The sequence below is a fragment of the Mus caroli genome, unplaced genomic scaffold, assembly GCF_978045245.1.
Source record: "Mus caroli unplaced genomic scaffold, Mus_caroli_1 scaffold_4, whole genome shotgun sequence".
Classification (NCBI taxonomy): Eukaryota; Metazoa; Chordata; class Mammalia; order Rodentia; family Muridae; genus Mus; species Mus caroli.
In genome coordinates this window covers 96,755,577-96,780,500 of record NW_028227259.1, presented here as the reverse complement: position 1 = coordinate 96,780,500, position 24,924 = coordinate 96,755,577, and the positions used below count along the sequence as shown (strand labels likewise).

Genomic DNA, 24,924 nt, shown 5'->3' with positions numbered 1-24,924 from the left:
GTATAAAACTTGTTATGGTATGGGGATAAAATGACTGAATGAACACCCTACCAAAATTCAGTTGCTGAGACATGGTCTCATGTAGCCCAGGATGCGCCAAACTTGCTGTGTAGCCCAAGATGACCCTGAGTGTCTGATCCTCCTGCCCCCATCCTCCCAGTGTCTGGGCCATGGGCAAATGCCACTGCAGCCAACTTCCTTTTTTTTTTAAGTTTGAGCTGGGGCTGAGTCTAGTGAGAGACTAGTCAGAGACTGTCGGAAGCTCTGACATGTGAGTGAATGGGAGAGGGGTATAGTGGGGAGCTCCCATGTGGGTGCTTAGGAACCCAACCCAGGTCCTCTGTAAGCTCTATTTCTCCAGCCCAATTTGAGGGGTTGATCTCGGGTTACTGGCAGGAACCACCATGCCTGAGCAACACACTGGAAAAAGCCATTCTTTTGCCCACTGAGTTGTGTCAGTGCACTGTAGAAATCACTAAACACAGACGCAGCAGTTCCTTTCTGGACTTGGTGGGATTCCATTGACCTGTCTGTTCTTAGGCTGGGATCCACTGAATTGATTACTGTAGGTGACTGTATTTAAAACTGAGAAATGTACGTCAAGTTGTAATTTTCTTTTTCAAAAATGCTGTGGAGCTTCAGGGTCTGCTGTACTTCTATATGGATCAAAGAACGGACTTAAGAGCAAGGGAGGGGGATTTGGGTAGGTGTTGCCCTGAACCTGTCAACGGCTTAGGAAGCATTGTCTTAACACTACACCTTGCAGCCCATCAGTGCAGGATGCCTTTCTACTCATTTAAGACTTGTCTGGGCATGATACAAAGGCCTATCACTTGCAACCCACAGATTTCCAGAATCATGTTAGAATGTCATAAAGCCTCCTCCAGCATTCCCTTCCCTAGCTTCTCCCTCTTAGTTTTCTGGTCAGCTTCTGGCTGTAGTCGCTCCCTCAGCCAGCTGTGCTCTGGATTGTTTTTGACAACGTTCCCGGGGACAGGCTGCTTTGAGTCAACTCAAAGACAAGGGTTTAGAGCCCAGTTCTCCGGGGAACTTCATAATTCAATAAATGGAGGTGTCCTTTTGGGGGGTCTCAATCTTGCTTTGCTCCTCTGTGGGCTGCTTGCCTGCTGGATTTCAGAGGATTGCCCTCCAGGCTACTGAGCTGGGGAGCCAGGGCAGGAGGAGGGTAAGTGAAAGTGTTCTGACATTGGGCTGTGACACTTTAGCCAATGTTTCTCGTGCACTTAACTCCCATGTCACCCTTCTCTCTCTCTCTTCCTATGAGCAGATTCATGTCTCTGAGTGTCTCTCACTCCACTTGGGGAAAAACTGCAGATTTTAAGCTTTCCTCTGAGAACTGTACATAGCACGTCACATACATGCAGAGCCACTGTGCTGGGCAGCTGTTGTGGCTCTGCCCATCTGTGCAGAGGCTGGGCTCCTCCAGCTCTCCCAAGTCTACCCTGGTTCTTTGGTCTATCCTACAGTGTTACTCCATGCTATGGTTGGTGAAAGTATACCCGGTCTACCCTTCAGAAGCCAGCGCCACTCCACGCACACAGTACACAATGGTCTACCCTTCAGAAGCAGATTCCTGAGTGCCCCTCCTCTCGCCAAGGTCAAGCTAGAAAGAGCTAGAATGGCTCCCCTCTCTCCCTTTCCTGAGGAATGCAGATAAATCAAGGCTCTGAGCAAAGGGCATGAAGGTCACTTGACTACAATTACACAGCAGATAATTTACAGACTGGAGTGATTCCTGGGTATTTGCGTTGTGTCCTCTGGGTGTCTGAGGGCCAGGGAGTGGGACTGGAAGAGTTGTGGTAATGTTTTCAATATGTGTGTCATTCTTACACTGTGGGGAAGTGCACTTAATCTATTAAAGCATTCTTAATTCCCACTTAATAAACACAAACAAGGGACCTGTTTGATTTCCAGAAACATCCTGTTTATACTTCAGGTCCTCGTTTGCTTTACTGTTGCTTTGATAATTCACTGACCAAAAACAACTTGGGGAGGAGATTAGGTGGCTTACAGGTTAGAGTCCACAGTGGAGGGAAGCCAGAGCTGGAACTCCAGGCAGGAATGGAAGCAGAGGTCATGAAGGTATGTTTCTTGCTGGTGTGCTTGGCTTCCTCAGTTTGTTTTCTTATACAACCCAGGACCACCTTTCCAGGGATGGCATGACCTCCATTGCACCAGGACCTTGAACATCAACCATTAATCCAGAAATGTGCCACAGGCCAGTCTGATGGGGCCAATCCCTAGATTAAGGGTGGCTTTTCCTACGGATCTCCAATTTGTATCAAGTTGACAGTGACTAACCAGTGTTAGTGGCTTACTGTGGGCTGCAGATGAGACTCTTTTTCAAGACTGGCAAGATGGCTCAGTGGATAAAAGCACTGACTGCTCTTCCGAAGGTCCAGAGTTCAAATCCCAGCAACCACATGGTGGCTCACAACCACCCGTAATGAGATCTGATGCCCTCTTCTGGTGTGTCTGAAGACAGCAACAGTGTACTTACATATAATAATAAATAAATCTTTGGGCCGGAACGAGCAGGGACTGAGCAAGCAGGCCAACTGGAGCAAGCAGGGTTGACCGGAGCGAACAGAGGTCCTAAATTCAATTCCCAACAACCACATGAAGGCTCACAACCATCTGTACAGCTACAGTGTACTCATATACATAAAATTTAAAAAAATTTAAAAAGCTCTTTTTCAGATGGACTAGGACTCTTCTGCAGAATTCTGTTCCACTGTCTTTAAAGATCACCAGTGTGTGTGCCCTTCCCACCTGTTCAGAACAGCAGCGCACAGAGCAGATAGTCCGTGCATGGTTACTTTGGGAGAGTGGGAGTGGGAGGTTGGCTTTATTCATAGCTTTCAATGTTGACCTCAGAGTCTATTCATAGGATAACCTTTTCACTGTTGAGTTGATTTCTGTTGCTGAGTGTTCCTTGGGGTAAGTTAGTTTATCATCCATTCACTCACTCATTCACAGTTCGAGAGATCAAACCCAGGGCCATGTGCTTACTAAGCATGCACTCTGCCACTGAACTATCTCCCTCCCAACTCTGGAAGGAGTCCTTCAGGATCTGCTCCAAGGTGGTAGTTTTTCTGGGCTCTTGGACAGCTGGAATTCATTTCTGTTGCTTTCTGGCATGGAACAACTCCGGTGGGCACAGACCCAAAAAAGCTTTCCCTTTTAAGGTGTAGAGTACTTCCTCATGGTCATAGAAGCTTTAGGGAACAGCTCTGCATCCCTGACAAGAGGAGCTTCACAGAGAGCCGCAGGCCCTGGCTCGAGAGTGTGAGATGCTCCCGAGAGCCCCCACAGATCGGATCTGCTGAGAAACACACAGGGAAGCTGCAGGAAGGATCTGTGTCTGTGGTAACATGAATAAAGCCTTTGAGTAAATCACCCTCTCTCTGCTGCAATTTTAGGTTCAAAGGTCTCCAAAGATCTGAGGCCTCGTCTCCTGCCCAGAATGCAAAGGCATGCGTGTTGGCGCCCCAGTCAGACTCAGGGAAAAGCTGAGTGCAAAGTTCATTAACCCTTGGGTACCCAAGGCCCACAAATGCAGTTCAAGTTATAGTCCACACGTCCTCAAAATGGTGTAACCATTGCACGTGACCTCCTTAGTAATTGTCACACTGTAGTAAAAGAAAGAAGACTAGTATCTCCAAGTTGTCACAAGTCCCTTAGGAAGTAGGGACTCCTATAAGCATTCTTCTGTTGTTTTTGTTTGCTTGCTTGCTTTCTTAAGGTCCCTCTCTATAGCCCTAGCTGTTCCAGAACTCACTATGTAGATCAGGCTGCCTCTGCTTCCTCCTCCCAAGTGCGAGGATTAAAGATGTATACCACCACACCACACTTGGCTTAATTTGTTTTCTTTCTGCTTTTTAAGACAGGGCCTCCTACCCCAGACTGTGCTCACACTCACTATGTAGCCAAGCCTGATCTCCCAGGAACTCCCACCCTCTTGACTTCACTTCCCAAATGCAGGTGTGTGCTGCCATACTAGCCTCCTAAGGCAAAGAAAGGACAACTCATGGACTAAGATACACCTCACGGGTAGAAGGCAGGAATGTGAGGAGCCTGAGGTTCAATCCTTATCACTGCAAAGAAGGGAAGATTCAAACAAAGAATGAATCAAAGGATCAAAGAAAAAAATCAAAGAAAGAGAGAAAGAAAGAAAGAAAGAAAGAAAGAAAGAACCAAAGAAACCTCCAAGAACAAACAAAAGGGCAGATCAGTAGCTCCCACTCTTAGCAGGGGCTGGGGTCTCTAAGGCTGACACTAAGGCTGACACCGAAGGGTGTGCTTCTTCCACCACAGTGCACAGTTCTAACGTTGAAAAGTGAACACTTCACTCAAGACGGGCTGGCAGTGCTGCTTAATGCAATGCTTGCCTTAAAAGTACCAGGCTCTAAAAGAGATGCTCCATAACACATACACATGTACACACACACACACACTCACACACACACACGCTCATACTCACACATACACTCATACACACACACACTCGTACTCACATACACACACACTCTCTCACACATACATACACATATGCACACAATCACACTCACATTCAGATACCCACTTATTCTCACATACACACACACTCTCACATATTCACACACACACTTATATTCACATATATACACTCTCTCACACATACATACACTCTCACATGCACACACACACATTCACACACACACACACTCATATTCATATATATATACTCGCTCACACATACATAAACACCCACATGCACACACTCACACAAACCCATACATACATACACAACTCTCACACACACATACACACATACACTTATACTCATATACATACATACATACATACGCTCTCTCACACATACACTCTCACATATACTTACACACTCACATGCACACACTCACACACACATTCACACACCCACTCATACTCACACACACACTCTCATACATACATACACACTCACATGCACACTCTCATACACACATTCACCGTCACACTCATATGACATACATATATACACACTCCTTTCATACACACACACACTCTCTCTCTCTCTCTCTCTCTCTCTCTCTCTCTCTCGGACACACAGTTTGATGACTGACTGCTGAAGGTACCATAGGAAGCATCCTTTACTGGGCACACTGATGGACACCCATTTAGACTGTTCGGTGGGGGATAACTGGAGCGTATTTGCCTACTTTTCCCCAGGCCACTCTCTTCCTTTTCATAGCTTCTTCTGTTATGTGTGAACACAGTTCTTTAAATTACATGTGTGTAGGGAGATTAGATGAGATCATCTCTCAGATTTCTTGCAGCTCTACAATTCTATGATCCTGTGAGAATTGTTAAAGAGAGGTGTCATGTCTATTAAAAACCACCCAAATAAATAAGTGATAAAAATATAATGCATTGCTAAGGAGAGAAGGAAAACTCATGTTTTCTTCCTTTTTGTTTTTGTTCTGGTCTCTGCGTGGGCACACCTGCACACAGCATTTCTGTGCTTAGAGGGTTAGGCCAGAAAAGTTTCTAGCCAGTTAACAGGAAACCCACCTTCCAGAGGCTTAGATGAATCAAGGTTTGTGCTTGCTAACTTCCGGGGAGGGGAGGGGGCTGCTGGATGGCCCTTTGCTGCTTTTCCTTAATCCATGTGTGCTGTTTGCATGCAGAGCCTACAGAGGCCAGATGAGGGCGTTGGATTCTTTAGTGCTGGAGATACAGGCAGTTGTGAGCTCCCCTGTGGGTTCTGGGTCCTCTGCAAGAAGGGCACATGCTCTTAACCACTGAACATCTCTCCAGCCTCTGCAAACGTTTGACAACCATGGAAATGCATCAGTTACATCTCTTGCTACATGATTGACAGCCCCAGCTGTGTGACCCGCCACAGCCGGCACACCATGCTCTCCCAGCCAATGGCTGCACATCTGGGGTTTGGAGCCCTGACCCACCTGCCCCAGAATGCTCCAGAGGACCGTAGTGGGACAAGGGCCAAACTCTGAGGGAGAGCTGTAGGTGGACATGCCAGTCTGTTCATGCTTGATCCTTGATTTTGATAATTCTCCCTTGGTTTATGAGAGTAAAGTCCTGGCTTGTGAGCACCATGCAATGGCATGCGTAAGGGTGATCACACTCCATGGCATGTGTAGGGTGATCACACTCTATATCTATAAGGTACACTCCAGCAGTCCAGGGAAAGCATACTGGGAGAGAGAGAGAGAGAAACTGTCTTGAGCTACAGTACAAGCATCTGGGAAAGCTAAAATAGAGACAAATCTGCCACTTTTCTGTAAGTCTGGGTATTTCCAAGCAGAAATGAAACACATAAAAAGTACCTTGAGATTCAAGGAGGCGCCACAGTGGCTGCGAGTCTGTCTGGTTCTGTGCACAAACATCAAGGTGCACAAGGTTCCTTGTTAGCAGTTTGTTCTGTCTTGAATTTTATCTCCTTGGGATCGCCTAGAAGTTTCCATGCGAAGGCATCCAATGTCAGTAATTATTTACTGCTCCTTGATATCCATTAAATAAGCAGAACATTTATTATATGTTTTCCCTTTTTCTTTTCTTTTTTGAGGCAGGGTCTCCCTCTGTAGCCCAGGCTGACCTGGAGTTCATTCTGTACTGTAGCCCAGGCTGGACTTGCACTCTGGATAATCTTTCCTGCCTCAGCATCCTGAGATACTGGGATTAGAGGCATGAACCACCACAGACAGGCCAATTCCATAGCAATTTTTAAATTTACCAGGGAAAAACAACAGGAAGCAGAACTTGGCACCCTTCCCCCTCAACCTCTGACCTTTAGCCCAGGCTCTAGATTCTGGGGTCTACCTTTGTTCTTGCCCCTTGGCCTCTTTGGACTGTTGTGTGTCTTCCTTAGGGTCAGGGATCTAAAGCTCTTCTGCATTAGATTTCCATTAAGATTGTCCCTTTGCGGGACTGAAGACATGGCACTGACAGCTTGTCCAAAGGTCCTGAGTTCAATTCCCAGTAACCACATGGTGGCTTACAAACATCTGTAATAGGATCTCATGCCCTCTTCTGATGTGTGTGAAGACAACTGTAGTTGTAGTGTACTCATATACATTAAATAAATAATAATAATAATAGATTGTCCCTTTGTCTTTGGTACCTTGTTTTCCCTCAATAACATTTCTCTTCTAACCCTGGAATTTAGCATCTGATGCTTCCCTGCCCAATCCACACTACCCTACTGCAACTGGCCAGAAACAAATGAACTTACTAACAGCCAAAAATGGTTATTCACTTCTTAAAACAAGCAGGTCTAGACCAATAGGTGGTGAATGGATTAAGAAAAGCCTTTTTGAGATAGTATGTAGCCCAGGTTCGCTCCCCACTTCTGATCCTCCTGTCACAGGCTCCTAAGGGCTGATGTCTTGGTCCTATTGAATTCTGAGAATGACCAAAGGGCAGCCTCCCACAGGAGAAAGGAATCCCTCTTCTCTTGAGGAAGCTGGCACAGATGACCAGGATTTTATCCGAAAGGAAAGTGGCAAACTGTACTGAGGCATTCTGGGAAATCAGGTGGCAGAACAAAGTGGGATCTGATCCCATTTGAGGGCGACTGATCTCAAGCTGGTGTGAGGCTAAGAAGGAGATCCCAGGGACTTGACTCCTTTAAGCTGCAGTTAATTATCTTTGTTAAGATGAATGCTGATTGAAGGTTACAGGCACTCAGTGTCCCGTGGTTGTGACAGCTGCTGCATCCAGTCCTTCAGTACCACAGTCAGTGGTAGAATCAATTTGGCAGGGATCCCTTGAAGGGGTTCAGATCAACCTTGAGAGTTGGCCCTTGTGTTCCAATCCTGTCCCCCAAGTGTCCCACTGTGCTGTGTCTCCTATCTAGAGTGACTCATACTTCCTAGAAATGCCCTCACACACTGCTTATTTCTCATAAAAAGCAACCCATTCTTTGAGGGGAGGGAATCAAAACACACATGAAACCATCTCAGCTCTTCTGCAAGCTGAGCAAACATGTCAGCTATCTAGAGGGATGAACCGGAGATACTGGGCCACAGGCTTGATCTGTGGTCTGGAGTGATCAGAGGCGCCTGAGATCTGAGAATCACTGCTTCTTTCAGACCTGAGTCTCCCACGGCCTTTACCAAAGAGGCAGCTGCTTGCCTGGCTTCCTGGCACACCTAATGTTATGATGGTTAATATTGTCAACACGACAGGCTCTAGAATCACCTAGAGGAGACGAGCCTCTGGGCATGCCTGTGAGAGATTTGCTAGATTAGACGAACAGAGGAGGGAGGAACCACCCTTAACTGCGGTGGCTACATTCCCTGGGCTGGAGTCTTGGACAGAATACAGAATAAGAAGTAGAAAATGAGCTGTCTGGTGCTTTGCATGTGCTCCACCCAGGGAGTGGCTCTATTAGAAGGTGTGGCCCTGTTGGAGTAGGTGTGTCACTGTGGGTGTGGGCTTTAAGACCCTCATCCTAGCTGCCTGCAAGCCAGTATTCTGCTAACAGCCTTCAGAGGAAGATGTAGAAATCTCAGCTCTGTCTACACAATGCCTGCCTGGATGCTGCCATGTTCCATCCTTGATGATAATGGACTGAACCTCTGAACCTGTAAGCCAGCCCCAATTAACTGTTGTCCTTATAAGAGTTGCCTTGGTCACGGTGTCTGTTCACAGCAGTAAAACCCTAACTAAGACAAGCTAGGTACCTGCATTCATCACCTCTGTTTCCTGATCAGTGAATCATGTGACCGGTCTCTTCCAGCTTCTACTTGCTGTCCTTGCTGACATGTGAGACCTGTGCTGTCCCTAGAGTTGCTTTTGTCATTGTATTTTAGTACAAGAAAAGTAACCAAGGTAACCAAGGTGAACCTGAGTCACAAAAACAATGGATGTGCAGGAATACACAACTCGAGTCAATATTCTGTGTCCTGAGTCAAGGGCCCTGACCAGAAGCAGCGGGATCGACTCTTTAATCAGCCTTTATGTGTCTTTTATCATCGGAAAACTCTAAGCTTACTGCTCTGGAAGCGTACTTATCAGAGAGGCTTTTAAAATTAGGTCAGGAAAGCCATTTTTCAAACCAACAGAAAATGCATGTCATAGGTTACTCAAGGACTGGCCAATCTTGGATTAAGTGCCACGATCTAGTTAGATCCACTGTAGCCAGTTAGGACTGACCAGATGGTGTAAACCGAGGCAGCAGGCCTGTGGAAATCAAAGCTGTGATGAGAGGAGGCTTGAGTGGTTTCCAGTTTACTTACTGCAAAGGAAATTGGAAGTCTGATATGAGTGAAGCCAGGATGGGTGCGAAAGGGAACAAAGGCATCAAAGGGAACAGACATTGTCGCTCACCCAAGGAGCTTTGGTGGAAATCTCCGAGCTTACTCTACCCTGAGCTGTCTTCAGTGGCTCCTTGAGTTTTGCCACTGGTAGACTTTTGCAAAGGTGCTGAAAAACAGTGTCTCAGTCTGCTTGGGCTTCTGTACTGGGGACTATAAATGATGTGTCTCCGCTCATAAACAAGAGAAAGTTATTTCCCACAGTTCCAGAGGCATCAGCAATCAGGAAGCAGAGAGCGACCAAGGCTGGTGCTGCCCGAGGTTAGGGTGGTTCTTCCCACAGCAACTTAATCTAGAAAAGCCCCCACAGGCATGTCCAGAGGCTGTGGTGTCTGCTCGGTGATTCTAAAGCCTGTTCAGGTGATAATCGTTATTAACCAACACAGGCTGAGTCTTGGTTGGCTTTGGGTGTGTTGGGAAGCTCAGCAGGCGGCTTTTTTTGTTTTTGATTTTTCAGAGCTGAGGATCAAACCCAGGGCCTTGTGCTTGCTAAGCAAGCGCTCTACCTCTGAGCTAAATCCCCAACCCCGCGGCTGTCTCTTTTATAAGATCTGTCACTTGATGAGGACCCACTGTCTAGTTTGCAGATGGTGTCATCCGTGTTCTCATATGGTTGAAGGGTGAATGCGTTCAGTTCCCTTGGGCATACCCCAGGGTTTAGTCGAATCCACGAAGATCCCACCTCTGCACACTGGGGATTACAATTTCAACACAAAATTATTGGAGAGGCATAAACATTCAGATCACTGTGAAGAAATGGAGGGACTATGAAAACCTGATTCCATCTTGCTTTTTGGTTTTTGTTTGGTTTGGTTTGTTTTTTCATAAAATTCTTTTAAGTACGCGTGCTGAAGAGATTGCATTGCTCGGTGGTTAAGAGTGATTCCTGGCTTGGCAGAGGACACTTCCATTGTCAGCAGACACATCACATAGCTTCCAGCTGCCTAGAATTTAGTTCCAGAGGATCTGACACCCTCTTCTGGCCTTTAAGGATAACATATAACAATGTCTCTGGCTATAAGCCTACAATCTTCTGCTTTAATGAATCCACCCAATGAATATTTACTAAGCCCATATTCTATAATATGCTGTGGGTTTTTTTTCTTACTTTGGGATACAAACACAAAAAGACCAAAGTTCAAACTATTTTTGTTTTATGTGTGTGAATATTTTGCCTTCATTTATTTACGTGTGCCACCTGTGTGCCTGATGCCCAGAGAGACTGGAAGAGGGCATCAGATCCTTCAGAACTGGTGTTACAGAGGCTTTGCAAGCACCATGTTGATCAGGGAAACAAAACCTGGGTCTTTTTTCAAGAGCAGCAAGTGCTCTTAACCACTGACCCATCTCCCCAGCCCTGCAAAAGATAAGAAGTCTGTCCTTGTGAGGTTTACCTTCCAGGAGGTTGTAAACTTGTGTACCAATACCCAGATGTCCCTTTGGACTCTGTCCCTGTAGCCACTCCTTGCCCTTCATTCTCTGGATGCCACTGTCCAGATTTGCCATCCTTACACATCTTCTTCTTGACTCCAGCTGGGAGAATGGGGAGCGAAGTTTTAAGGGAGTTTTAGTTCTGTCAGAAGCCTTCCAGTGTCCTGAAGCTCCTTACTTAGCTAAAAGTAGATACTATGCTGCCAACTGTGAAAGTCTGGACACTAATGAAGAACATAGAAAGGCACTTTGGAGCTGGTGAGATGGCTCAGCGGGTAAGAGCTCTGACTGCTCTTTCAAAGGTTGTGAGTTCAAATCCCAGTAACTACATGGTGGCTCTCAACCACCCATAATGAAATCTGGTGCCCTCTTCTGGTACTTATTTATAATAATAAATAAGTCTTTGGACCAGAGCAAGTGGAGTTGACCAGAGAGCAGAAGTCCTAAACTCAATTCCCAACAACCACATGAAGGCTCACAACCATCTGTACAGCTACAATGTACTCATATACAATCAATCAATCAATCAATCAATCTTTAAAGAACAAAAAAGGCATTTCCAAATCCTTTGATCCAGTTCTTTGCTCTCATTCCAGACAGGGACCGATGCAACTTTTTCCAGGTTTACTAAGCTGCCTCTATTGTCAAATAAAACATTCTGGCTTTTTAAGGTGGGAACAAATGCTAGGTACCTTATCACCTGAGTGGGGATAGGTAGGTAGGGTGTGTTTTTGTAAGATAGGAGAAGTGTGTGAAATAAAGGACATGTTCTCTGGTTTCATTTTGATTTTCATCCCCAGCAAAGCTCTCTGGCATGGTTGGTCTCTCTTCTTGCATGGAACTTGAGTGACAGTGAGTGGCGGCAGAGCAAGTGTGCTAGTGTGTCACTTGACCCATCTAACAGGCAAATGTGTGTTTAAGGAATAACTGCTGTTGGGCAGGGTAGTATAATAGTCGAATATGATACATGGTTACAAACTTTTCAGCAAGCTTTGGAAACAAATAGCAAATGCTTACCCTCTTAAGTCAAGTAACTGTACTTATAAGAACTTATCCTGATGCAATCTTATAGTTACACAAAGAACTATGCAGACAGATCTTATCTTCCAGTCATTTATGATAATGAAAATCAATGTGAATTTTCCTTACCACAAAATTGGTTAATGCACAAAGTGAGACTTGTGCATTAGAATATGAGTCATTAAAATTATATTTAAAGGACTGGAGAGATGGCTTGGTGATTAAGAGCCTTGACTGCTCTTCCAGAGGTACTGAGGTCAATTCCCAGCAACCACATGGTAGCTCACAACCATCTGTAATGGGATCTGATGCCCTCTTCTGGTGTGTCTGAAGACAACTAGAGTGTAATCATATAAATAAAATGTATCTTAATTATATTTAAAGATTAATAATTTTAACCCAAGTGATGAATTCATGGGGTTTACTATGATATTGTTTATATTTGGGGATACAGTTGACATTTTCCACAATGAAAAATAAAAGCATGTTTATCTTTAGAATGTTTACATTGAAAGCTGGGCAATGGTGGCACATGCCTTTAATCCCACCACTCAGGTGGCAGAGGCAGGAGAATCTCTGTGAGTTCAAGGCCAGCTTGGTCTACAGACTGAGTTCCAGGACAATCATGGCTATGCAGAGAAACCCTGTCTCAAGAGAAAATGTTCATAAAGCATCACTAAGGAAAAACAGGTTATCAGACTGGAGAAGTCAGGTAGTTTCCATAGGATTCCAACTGTGTAAAACAGACAAACGTATCTGATATAGACACACATACCCACATATATACATATATTCATCCCTTAAAATGTGATTCATATAGTGGTGACTTGAGTGAGAGTGGCCTCCATAGGCTTATATGTGTGAATGCTTGGTCTTTTGGTTTTGGAACTGTGTGGGAAGGATTAGGAGGTGTGGCCTATGCCTTTCTCAATCAGTTCATGGTTCCCTGTTTCTCTGCCTGTGCTCATAGGTCAAATGTAAGTTTTCAGCTGCTACTCCAGCCCCGTGCCTGCATATTGCCATGCTCTCTGCCCTCATGGTCATGAACTCTACTACGCTTTGGAACCATAAGCCCCAAATTAAATGGCTTCTTATACATTGCCCTGATCATGGTGTCTTATCACAGTAGTAGAAAAGGAACTAAGAAACACATATAAAGCATATTCATTTTACGTACATGTATCTTTGGGGGGGGGTGAGACAGGGTTTCTCTGTGTAGCCCTGGGCTGTCCTGGAACTCACTTTGTAGACCAGGCTGGCCTTGAACTCAGAAATCTGCCTGCCTCTGCCTCCCGAGTGCTAGGATTAAAGGCATGCGCCACCACACCCGGCTCTTATCTGTTGATTTTATGTACAAGTTATCTTTAGCCAGAGAATTTTTTATAATGATATATCTCTTTTTGCTTTATTAGTTAATTTATTTTTCACTTTACATCCCAATCACATCATCCTCTCTGTCTTCCCATCCCAAACCCACCTTTAGAAATCCCTTCCCCTATTACCTCCTCCTTTTCTTCTCAGAGAAAGGGAAGCCCCTCTTGGATACCATCCTGTCCTGGGACATCCAGTCACAACAGGACTAACTATATCTTCTCCAACTGAGACCCAAGCAGGCAGTTCAGCTGGGGAAGGTGATCCAATGGCAGGCAACAGAATCAACAACAGCCCCCACCCCCCTTCTTGTTAAGGGACTGATATGAAGACTGTCTTAGTTAGGGTTTTACTGCTGTGAACTGATACCATGACCAAGGCAACTCTCATAATTGGGGCTGGCTTACAGGTTCAGAGGCTCAGTCCATTATCATTAAGGTGGGAGCATGGCAGTGTCCAGAGTGTCATGGCACAGGCAGAGCTGAGAGTTCTACATCTTCATTTTAAGGCTGCTAGAAGAAGACTGCCTTCCAGGCAGCTAGAATAAGGGTATTAAAACTTATGCCCACAGTGACACACCTACTCTAACAAGACCACACCTCCTAATAGTGCTGCTCCCTGGGCCTAGCATATACAAACATCACAAAGACCAAGCTACACATCTGCTACAAATGTGTAGGGGTCCTAGGACCAGCTCACACATGCTCTTTGGTTGGTGGTTCAGTCTCTGTGAGCCCTCATGGCTGCAGGTTAGTCCACTCTACAGGTCTTATGGTATCTTTGACCTCTCCAGCTTCCTCAATCCTATCCACAATACTATCCACTTTTCCACAAGACTCTTCAAACTCTGCCTGATGCTTGGCTGTGGGTATCTTCATCTGTTCCATCAGCTGGTGGATGAAGCCTCTCAGAAGACAGTTATGCAATGGTGTCAGCGTTTAGAAGCTGATTATGGGATGGATCCCTGGATACGGCAGTCTCTAAATGGTCCATCCTTTCATCACAGCTCCGAACTTTGTCTCTGTAACTCCTTCCCTGGGTGTTTTGTTCCCAATTCTAAGAAGGTGCACAGTGTCCACACTTTGGTCTTCATTCTTCTTGAGTTTCATGCGTTTAGCAAATTGTATCTTATATCTTGGGTATCCTAAGTTTTGGGCTAATATCCACTTATCAGTGAATACATATTGTGTGAGTTCTTTTGTGATTGTGTTACTTCACTCAAGATGATGCCCTCCAGGTCCATCCATTTGGCTAGGAATTTCATAAATTCATTCTTTTTAATAGCTGAGTAGTACTCCATTGTGTAAATGTACCATAATTTCTGTATCCATTCCTCTGTTGAGGGACATCTGGGTTCTTTCCAGCTTCTGGCTATTATAAATAGGGCTGCTATGAACATAGTGGAGCATGTGTCCTTTTTACCGGTTGGGACATCTTCTGGATATATGCCCAGGAGAGGTATTGCTGGATCCTCCGGTAGTACTATGTCCAATTTTCTGATCCTCCGGTAGTACTATGTCCAATTTTCTGAGGAACCGCCAGACTGATTTCCAGAGTGGTTGTACAAGCTTGCAATCCCACCAACAATGGAGGAGTGTTCCTCTTTCTCCATATCCTCGCCAGCATCTGCTGTCACCTGAATTTTTGATCTTAGCCATTCTGACTGGTGTGAGGTGGAATCTCAGGGTTGTTTTGATTTTCATTTCCCTGATGATTAAGGATGTTGAACATTTTTTCAGGTGCTTCTCTGCCATTCGGTATTCCTCAGGTGAGAATTCTTTGTTCAGTTCTGAGCCCCATTTTTTAATGGGGTTACTTGACTTTCTGGAGTCCACCTTCTTGAGTTCTTTATATATATTGGATATTAGTCCCTTATCTGATTTAGGATAGGTGAAGATCCTTTCCCAATCTGTTGGTGGTTTTTTTGTCTTATTGATGGTGTCTTTAGCCTTGCAGAAGCTTTGTAGTTTCATGAGGTCCCACTTGTCATGAAGCAGCAGCAGGACTGGACCCTCAGAACCACTCTTGTAAACTCGAAAAGTGTATGAACAGTTAAAGACAATAGATATAAGGTTTTGATTAATCATAACAATACTTATTTTTTAAAAAAGACAAACAGGGTATAACAACTTATATGAAAACTGCAGACTTCCAAGGAAACTTTAGATGTTTCTGAGATATCAAGACTGTTTTGAAGCCAGCAGGCTAGTATATGCCTTCTTTTCAATGAAAAATAAACATTTCCTTTTCCCTGAAAAAAAAAAAAAAAAAAAAAAAAAGAAGAAGACAGTTATACTAGGTTCCTGTGTGCAAGAATAGCAGAGTATCATTAACAGTGTCAGGAGTTGGCTCTCTCCCATGGGGTGGGTCTCAAGTTCGGTCAGTCATTGGTTGGCTATTCTCTCCATCTTTATCCCTGTGAGTCTTGTAGGCAGGACAGATTTTGGGTAGAAGGTCTTGTGGGCAGAGCCAGAAGACGGGTATGCTAACAGAAGCCATTAAAGATTTTCTTTTCTTCACATTTTTAAAGATTCTTTTAATGTTATTTAGTTTATACTCATCAGAAATTAAAATCCAATATTAAATTCTTTAACACAAAGAGGAAGAGGCTGAGCCTAGCTGTAATGCTAGCACTTGGAGGTAGACACGGGAGTTCAAGGCCATCCTTGGCTTATGTGAGACCCTCTCTTGATTTTCTTTTAAATAAAAAAATGAAGTTAAAGGGAAGACAGGGACAAATGAGGCAGGGCTGAGGATTAACCCCTGCTTTGCCAAGTAAGTGAAGCAGGCCAGGCTTCTTAGGCCCCAGTCTGTGAGTCCACAGTAAGGAAACACGTACCCTAAAATTTGAATAATACCGAGATTAGCATCGGTCCTGAGCACGGATGACATGCAATTTCATCAAACATTTCATATTTTTTTTTAAAAAGGTCTGTACCTGTTCTACATCTTAGCTCTATATATTTTTTTCTTTCCTAAATTGAGAATTGCAGTTAATTCTGATGGCTCAAATGAAAATGTTGATGTTTTGGGGTAATGCTAGAGTCTTTCTGGGTCACTAGCTAGGCAGTTAACAGATGTAGCTGGAAAATCTGTATTCACCCTTCAAAAGTCTATTGGTAATAGGTTTAAATTTGACCATGAAATGTGTCAACTTTAAAAAGAAACACCCGGAACTGGAGAGATGGCTCAGCAGTTAAAAGCACTAACTGTTCTTCCAGAGGTCCTAAGCTCAAATCCCAGCAACCACATGGTGGCTCACAACCATTCGTCACTGGATCTGATTCCCTCTTCTGGAGTGTCTGAAGACAGCTACAGTGTACTCAAATACATATAATAAGTAAATATTTTTGAAAAAGAAAAAAGAAAAAGAAACACCCTCCCCCCCCCCCCCCAATCATGAAGTCTGTTCTTTTTTACAGTGACCATCTCTCTGTCTGGCCCCTCCCCAGCTCCTGACACTGGCACCACCTTAAGAGTTAAGGGTTGGCCTCAAGGCATGCTGGGAAAGGAGTCTGAGCTTAGCCAAGTGCAGCTAGCGACTTCCTGGACCAGCAGCCAGAGCGGAATGCCGCCCATTTTCGGTGCTCAGTCAAAAGGTAGGGTCTAGGTTTCTCATCCTATGGTCTGAAAGGCGTTTTTGACCAATCAAACTCATTCCTGCTGGGACTAGGAGCGTCCCAGAAAATCACCTGTCCTCTCAGGTTTATTCTTTGTCCAGTTTGGCGAACTCGGAGCCTGAACTATGCCTTACACTCCCTTAGCCATTGCTGTATAGCAGTGGTTCTCAACTTTCTTAGTGCTGAACCCTTAGTTCCTTGTGTTATGATGACCCCAACCATAAAAACATTCCATTGCTACTTTATAATTGAAATCTTGCTACTGTTAAGAATCGTAATGTAGCCGGGCGTGGTGGCGCACGCCTTTAATCCCAGCACTCGGGAGGCAGAGGCAGGCGGATTTCTGAGTTCGAGGCCAGCCTGGTCTACAAAGTGAGTGCCAGGACAGCCAGGGCTACACAGAGAAACCCTGTCTCGAAAAACCAAAAAAAAAAAAAAAAAAAAAAGAATCGTAATGTAAATATCAGATATGCAAGGTATTTGATATGGGATCCCCAAAGGGGTCTCGACCCACAGTTTCTGCGGCTGTGCTGTCAGCTGGTATGCCACTCCACCACTCGGCCAACAGATTGGGCCCAAGGACAACACCTGAAGACCAGGACTGACTTCTAACAGCTGCCTAATAGACCCAGGGTTGATTTTTGAGACTGCGTTCTACAACAAGCTCCAGGTAGAGTGGTGAGCTAAGAGGTGATTCACCAGGAAAGAAGTGAACCAGAGTCGAACTGGGGCATCTGCTACCTCTGTGGTGTCCTTCAAAAAGCCTGGCAGTGTTTGCAGTCCAAATAATCAGCTTGCTCTCTTATAGAACCCAAGACTACCAGCCCAGGTATTCCCGCGGCGAAAGGGGCGGAGGGGCAGCTGCACACACAGTCGGTGTCTGGGGTAACGTCGCTTACACTACAGTTCTATTCTCTGTGCGCATAGGGTCAAGGAAAATTTACAGGCATTTCTAGCCATTCCATGATCCCGCACACTGTGTGTGTGTGTGTGTGTGTGTGTGTGTACGTATGCGCGCGCGCGCGCACGCGGGCCAAAATGCTTCCCTGCAGTCTGTATAAGCCAAAAATGAATCCCAGGTGTTGTGCTTTGGTTTGGTTTTGGTTTTCGAGACAGAGTGTATCTCTGTGTATTTCTGGCTGTCCTGAAATTTCCTTCATGGACCAGGCTGGCCTGAGAGACTAGCCAAACTCAGAGATCCGTTGACCTCTACTTCCAGAGTGCTGGGATTAAAGGCATGTGTCACCATTGCTCAGCCTCATTTTGTCTTTTTTAAAGGGTCTCTGGAGCTTGCCAAGTAAGCGAGGCTTGCTGGCAGAGATCCTCAGGGATCCACCTGTGTCTGCCTAACCGGTGCTGGGAGACAGTCACATGCCACTATACCATGCTGTTTAACAAGAGTTCTGGGGATCAAACGAAAGTCTGGGGACAAGTTCTTTACACACTGCACTATCTCCACCCCCTTCAGTTTCACCAATGAAAACACATTTCTAAGATCAATCATGCCATTAAAGCACCCTGGATTCCCATAAAGCCCACCTCTGATGCTCAAGGTGTCTATCTGAAGCTCTTAGCTGTCACATAGTGAGGGAAAGTCTGTCTCTAGCATAGGGCCTTGTGGGTAAGATGCTGGCCATCCTGCCTTTGCCTGCACATTTCTGATGACTGTCATAGGTTTGTGTACTGGCTGGTTTTGTGTGTCAACTTGACACAAGCTGGAGTTATCACAGAGAAAGGAGCTTCATTTGGGAAAGTGCCTCCATGAGACCCAGCTGTGGGGCATTTTCTCAGTGATCAAGGGGGAAGGGCCTCTTGTGGGTGGGACTATCCCTGGGCTGGTAATCTTGAGTTCTATAAGAGAGAAGGCTGAGCAAGCCAGGGGAAGCAAGCCGGTAAGTAACATCCCTCCATGACCTCTGCATCAGCTCCTGCTTCCTGACCTGCTTGAGTTCCAGTCCTGACTTCCTTTGGTGATGAACAGCAGCATGGAAGTGTAAGCCAAATAAACCCTTTCCTCCCCAACTTGCTTCTTGGTCATGATGTTTGTGCAGGAATAGAAACCCTGACTAAGATAGTTTGGTTCAATCAAGCAAACATACATGTAGTATTATCTAATAAATGCTGAATTAAAAATAAATTATAAAGCTGGGCATGGTGGCGCATGCCTTTAATCCCAGCACTTGGGAGGCAGAGGCAGGCAGATTTCTGAGTTCCAGGCCAGCCTGATCTACAAAGTGAGTTCCAGGACAGCCAGTGCTATACAGAGAAACCCTGTCTCAAAAAAAAAAAAAAAAAGAAAAGAAAAGAAAAAAGAAAAACAATAAATAAATAAGTCAGGCAGTGCTGGTGCACACCTTTAATCCCAACACTCGGGAGGCAGAGACAGGTGGATCTCTGACTTCAAAGCCAGCCTGGTCTATATAGTGAGTTCCAGACAGCCAAGGCTACACTAAGAAACAAAACAAAACCAAAATAAATAATAATAAATAAAAGGCATTGAGGCATAAAGGGCTGACAGTATGAGCTTGGCATTAGCTGGGATCTGACCGATCTGATTTTATCATATGCCGCAAGAAGCTCAAACCAGCCCAAACTACTATAAAATCAGAGAAGAAAATGATTTGTTTACAGTGAGAATGAACTTTCACACCACTTTAAGATTAATGGGATAAACATATTTCTCCTTAAATATGACTTTAAGGGGAAATGATCATTTTGGATTTGCTGAACATCGATTTAGCAAAAAGAACAGCTACGGCTGGCTGAATGGCAGCAATAGAGACGTGCTGGAAATAGATAACTCGGAACCAGGGAGCTTATCCCTACCTGAGCTCAGGTGGATGGCACCGAGTTCTGACCTTTTGAGCTTCATGCTTTGGTGACCTTTCTGTCCACCTATCAGGACCATCATTCAGGGACACTGTATAATTTGCGACATTTTTATTAAAATTCTGTGATGTTCCTAAAAATAGTCTTAAAAATAGTCCCTTGTCTACCATTTGAGTTTGTAGCACTGTCTAATTCTTTTGTGGCACACTGAAATGAGATGGCCCATCCCACTCACTCCTATCAGTTACTGAATTGTCGGGGGTTCATGAGGCAGTGTTCTTTTGACTATATGGGACGGGCAACGTGACTCAGAATGGGTGACATTTTTGGATCTAAAGGCTCCGTGTCACTGATTCCATGGGCTTGCTGTCCTTTGGTCTCAGTTGTCTGCTGTCCTGTGGTGGCTGCTGCTGGCTCTGGGTGTCCAGCCTCCCAATTCCAAGTCCAGCTAAAAGAGTTCTTTTTATCAGTACTACAGGAAAATCTTCCATGGTGAAGGATGGTTGGCATAGCTTGGCTTATGCCCTTCTTGGATGATTCGTGATGCCGAGAGAGACCAAGCGCATGCTTTGTTTAGACCGTGAAGATACTGCTGTTTCTGAGATCTGGCTTTTGCATTTGGATAGAGAGTGACCAGAAAGTGTGTAAAGTCCATGTAGATAAAACCTCTGGAAATTACTGGACAGGCGACTTTAGTTCCCTCATCTCCATGTCTTTGGGGGAATGTAGTGGTCAAGGTCCAATTATAAGACATATGGCCAAAGCTGATGGCATGGATGCTATGATGTGTAACTACTGTCCTCCAGGACCACATTCTAAGAGAACACACATGTATTCAGATAACCTTAGCATGGAGTATGTAAGTATAATGGAATAATGTAGAGATGGGACTTATCTTCAGTTCAGGAGACAGAGGACCCTGTTTTCTGAAAACAGAGGGAAGGCTTTGGGCTGTACACAGCCTTGAAGGGCAGGCAGGGTTTTGGTGGGTGTGGATATAGGATGGGGCAGCAGTTCCAGCCAATGCTCGGGGATTTTTAAAAAGAGAAGGGAGCTGGTGGTAGTGGCACTTACCTATAACTCTGGGCACTCAGGAGGCTGAGTCAGGAGGATTAAAAGCTTGAGACCACGCTGGAATATGTAGTGTGATGAGAGAAAGATTGCCTTGGCTTGTGTGGGAAGGAGGGAACAGTATAGCCATGTCAGTTTGAACAGTGGCCATGTGGTAGCTTTGGGCAGCATAAAGGTGTGTGTGTGCTTATGTGTGTGCCTATGTGTGTATATGTGTGTTTATGTGTGTATATGTGTGCATCTGTATATATGTGTGTGCTTATGTGTGTTTATATGTATGTGTATATGTGTGTATATGTGTACATGTGTGTGTTTATGTCTATATGTATATGTATGTATGTGTGTATATATGTGTATCTGTGTGTGATTTTTTAAAAAGACTTAATTATTTGTTATATATATATATATATATATATATATATATGATGAGTACACTGTAGCTGTCTTCAGACACACCAGAAGAAGGCATCAGATCTCATTACGGATGGTTGTGAGCCACCATGTGGTTGCTGGGAATTGAATTCAGGACCTCTGGAAGAGCAGTCAATGCTCTTAACCACTGAGCCATCTCTCCAGCCCGTGTGTGTTTGTTTGTGTGTATGTGTATATGTGTATCTGTGTGTGTGTGTGTATGTGTGTGTGAGGGCCCTCTGTGGTAGGGAGGCTGGCTGAGTTTCTAGAGCTCTGCCAATCTCTCAGAGTTTTTACTCAGCCCTTGAAGAGTAGCCCAGGATGCCTTCCAACATCCGGGCTTCTGAAGTGGTCCTGCAGAATTGGGATCCTTGAAAAGTGAACTACTGTGCTTTCTATCTTGGGCTAAGTCAGGCCCATGGTCAGCTCCATTTTCATTTTCAGATTACTTAAAAACCACAGATCTCCTCCAGACTAAGACTTTGTTTGCACTATAGTGCCTTACCCTTGTGACCTGGGATGGAATCAGAGCCCAGAGGTCCATGCCCGTAGGTTGAGAAGAACAGAGCTGAGTGTACAGAAGAAAGCAGGAGTCTCCAGTCCTCACCATCATTTCTGGATAGCTCTTTATGAAGAAACCCGAAGGAGAGGATTTCTAGCTTTGTTGGAAGAAGCCAGACTGCATGACATGGTAGCAAATCATCTCCCACTAACAGGCACAGTAAGAGGCTGGGGGCCTGCCAAGTCTTTGTAGCACTGAGTGGGTTCACATTCCAGGTGAAGAAACACTTCAGTTTGATGGGGTTTTTTCCCCCCAAGACATGGCTGTCCTGGAACTTACTCTGTTAGATCAGGCTGGCTTCAAATTTACAGAGATCTGTTTGCCTCTGCATCCCAAAGACTGGAATTAAAGGTGAGTGCCACCACCACCTGGCTGGTTTTAACTACAATGTTCAGGGCTTATTTATTTATTTACTCCTTGGCAACAGGGTCTGTGTTGTGCAGTACAGCTACTATTACTGAAAATTAGTGTTCAGGCCTGGGCAAGGGTGTTTATGTTCTCTGTACATTTAGGGAATGAGTCGGAACTTTTAGAGATGACGACAGTGGATGTTGCTGCTCCTTTTAATCAAAATAAGTAAATGATCAACTCATTTAAAACTTCTGCAGCTCTATGGGAAACTGAAAAGGCAGAGCAGTTAGGTGAGGGGGGGAGAGAGCAGGGACATGGGGTGGGTGGGGGTAGCAGCATCAGCATCATTTTCTTCTCAGTTTATCAGTTTATAGATGATAAACTCTTGCCTGCAGACAGACTAGGCTGCAGCATCTTGTTGGGGTGCACTCTGCAGCCCTCCCAGAGCTCCCTGCCTGCCCCCTCCTTAGCTGAGCTACAAGGAATCCTCCTCCTACAATAAGAATCCATGACTAGTCTGCACTTACCTAGAGCCCAGGTCCCCATGACTGGACTGCCTGGGCGTTGCCTAGGAGATAGGTTTGTGAAATCTGAGCTGACCTACTTTGTTGTCCTGGCCATTTTTTCACGGTCCAGCCTCGGGCTTCTTGCTTCAGGACTGGCAGCCTCAATCTCTAGCTAACAAGCCTTAGGATTTTATTTAGTTAATCACGTGGTCTAGACTAGCTTTCACCAGCTCTTTCTGCAGCCCAGGCCGGCTTTGAACCCCGACCCTCCTGCCTCAGCCTATGCGTGCAGGGATCACAGGAGTACACTAGAACTACAAGCTATGAATTTACAGGATTCTGTGCTGCTGTTTGATTGGCGGGCTCCTCACCTGGGACATTAATCTTCCCTGACACATTTCCACCCCTTCCCGGGCAGGCAGTTTTCCTTCCTTGTGGCGTTTTGCTGTCGTGTTTTCAATCCCCGTCAGTCAGCAAGGTGTCTTACTCTTCCAGGGTGGCTTGGTGCTGAGCTCTTTATGCTTCCTGGCTCTGCAGATGTGGCTTCTGGAATTTCTTGGCTTCCTGTCAGAAATGCCATCTCTTCCCCGCCTCTGGTTGAACACACTGTTTCCGGGGGCAGTGCCCTGTGCTTTTGTAACCTTTTGGTTGTCTGGCTTCAAGTTCCACAGGGGATCGGCAGCGGAGCCCTGTAGCTAGAAAGTGCCTTAGTCATGTTTCCATTGTGGACTGCAGGGGACAAAGTTTTTAAAAATGGGCATTTGGAGGAACTTGCCAGGTTTCTCGTTGCGTGTTCAAAGAACTACATTCCAGTAGCCCACCTCCGGGTGCCAGCCCGCCTTTTAACGCTTTTCTCCTACCTAGCTGCTTTCTTTAGCTTTCTCTGTGCTTCACTCCGCCCGCCACCTCCTGGCCTTTGCATAAACTGCTGCCTCCACAGACAGCCTCGCCCTGTATCCTCCCCCACCGCCACCCTCCTCCGCCCTCTTCCCCCCTTTGCCCTCCCCCGTGTATGGCTGACACCGTTTCAGCCTATATCCATAGCACTCATGTGTACTCCAAAAGCATTCTAGATGCTTCTCTAACAGACTCAATCTCTCTTTTAAACCCTGGCCCTGCCGTTTTTCTATTCTTATATTTTCTTCATTCTAAGAGCCATCATTTTTTGGGGGGGTTACAATTATATCGAGAAATAGACCCCCCCCATTTTAAGTGAACCATTTTGAGGGTTTTAATATTACCACAGAGTTGTAAAGCCATCCCCACAATCAATTCTAGAATATTTGTATTGCCCTTCAAGGCAGCCTGGTACTGGTTAGCTCCCATACACTGATCTCTGATCTTCCCAGCCGAATATCCATTAAACAAACTACTCTGTAGATGCTTGCATTTAGGATTCTTCGTGTAAGTGGAATCTTGGGGGGCTGGAGAAATGGCTTAGTGCTTAAGAGCACCAGCTGCTCTTCCAGAGGTCCTGAGTTCAATTCTCTGCAACCACATGGTGGCTCACAACCACCCGTAATGAGATCTGACGCCCTCTTCTGGTGTGTCTGAAGACAGCTACAGTGTACTTACATATAATAATAAATAAATCTGTGGGCTGGAGCAAGCAGGGACTGAGTGAGTTTAGCAGGAGCGAGCAGAAGTCCTAAATACAATTCCCAACAACCACATGGTTGCATTATAGATGGCTCACAACCATCTATAATGGGATCTGGTTCCCTCCTCTGATGTGCGTGAAAACGGAGCACTTGTATAATAAAATAAATAAGTAGATCTTTTTTTAAAAATGATAAAATAAGTGGATTCATGTATGTATGACAAGTAGAGGCTGTGTTCTTTCACTTAGCACAAATGTTTTCAAGGTATCGTATACGTGTGTTGTAACATGTAATTAGCAGGAGTCCATTCAAGAGCACCATTAATAACATTTTAGCATCTGGGATGTAAAGATGTATCTTCAAGTCAGTGGCATGCATAGTTTAATTAACAGCATTTTTTCTCTCTTAGTTATACTTAGAATAATGCTTTGCCTTCCCGTCGATGGTGTCAGAAGCTGAACCGTACAGATTAAGCAGTAACGCCCCATTCTTTCCTTCAGTTGGCCCCTTGCAGCCTGTGAGCTTGAGCACACGTAGGACTTAGAAGACCGGAGCCTGAATGTAAAGCCCTACGTCTGACCTCTCTTTATCAGGACCTACAGCTTTGTAAGCTTAACGGAGGGTCTGGACTCCCTTTATTCTCCTTAGCCCTTATCTTAGCTCTTACGGAATCCTTTCCACTGAGCTAACGATAGCTACTCAACAAATATTTATGTCAAGGTTCACTCTTTGTCTCTTTTTTTTTTTTTTTTTTTTTTTTGGTTTTTCGAGACAGGGTTTCTCTTTATAGCTCTGGCTGTCCTGGAG

The 24,924-nt window shown here is 45.0% G+C and overlaps 1 non-coding gene across 1 annotated transcript; it reads left to right on the top strand.

Annotated features, from left to right (window-relative positions):
• The first annotated feature begins 15,978 nt into the window (after nt 1–15,978).
• On the top strand, nt 15,979–16,086 carry LOC115031165 (U6 spliceosomal RNA). Its single transcript, XR_003836786.1, has one exon. It is a non-coding gene; the product is annotated as a U6 spliceosomal RNA (small nuclear RNA).
• Nucleotides 16,087–24,924: the final 8,838 nt, after the last annotated feature.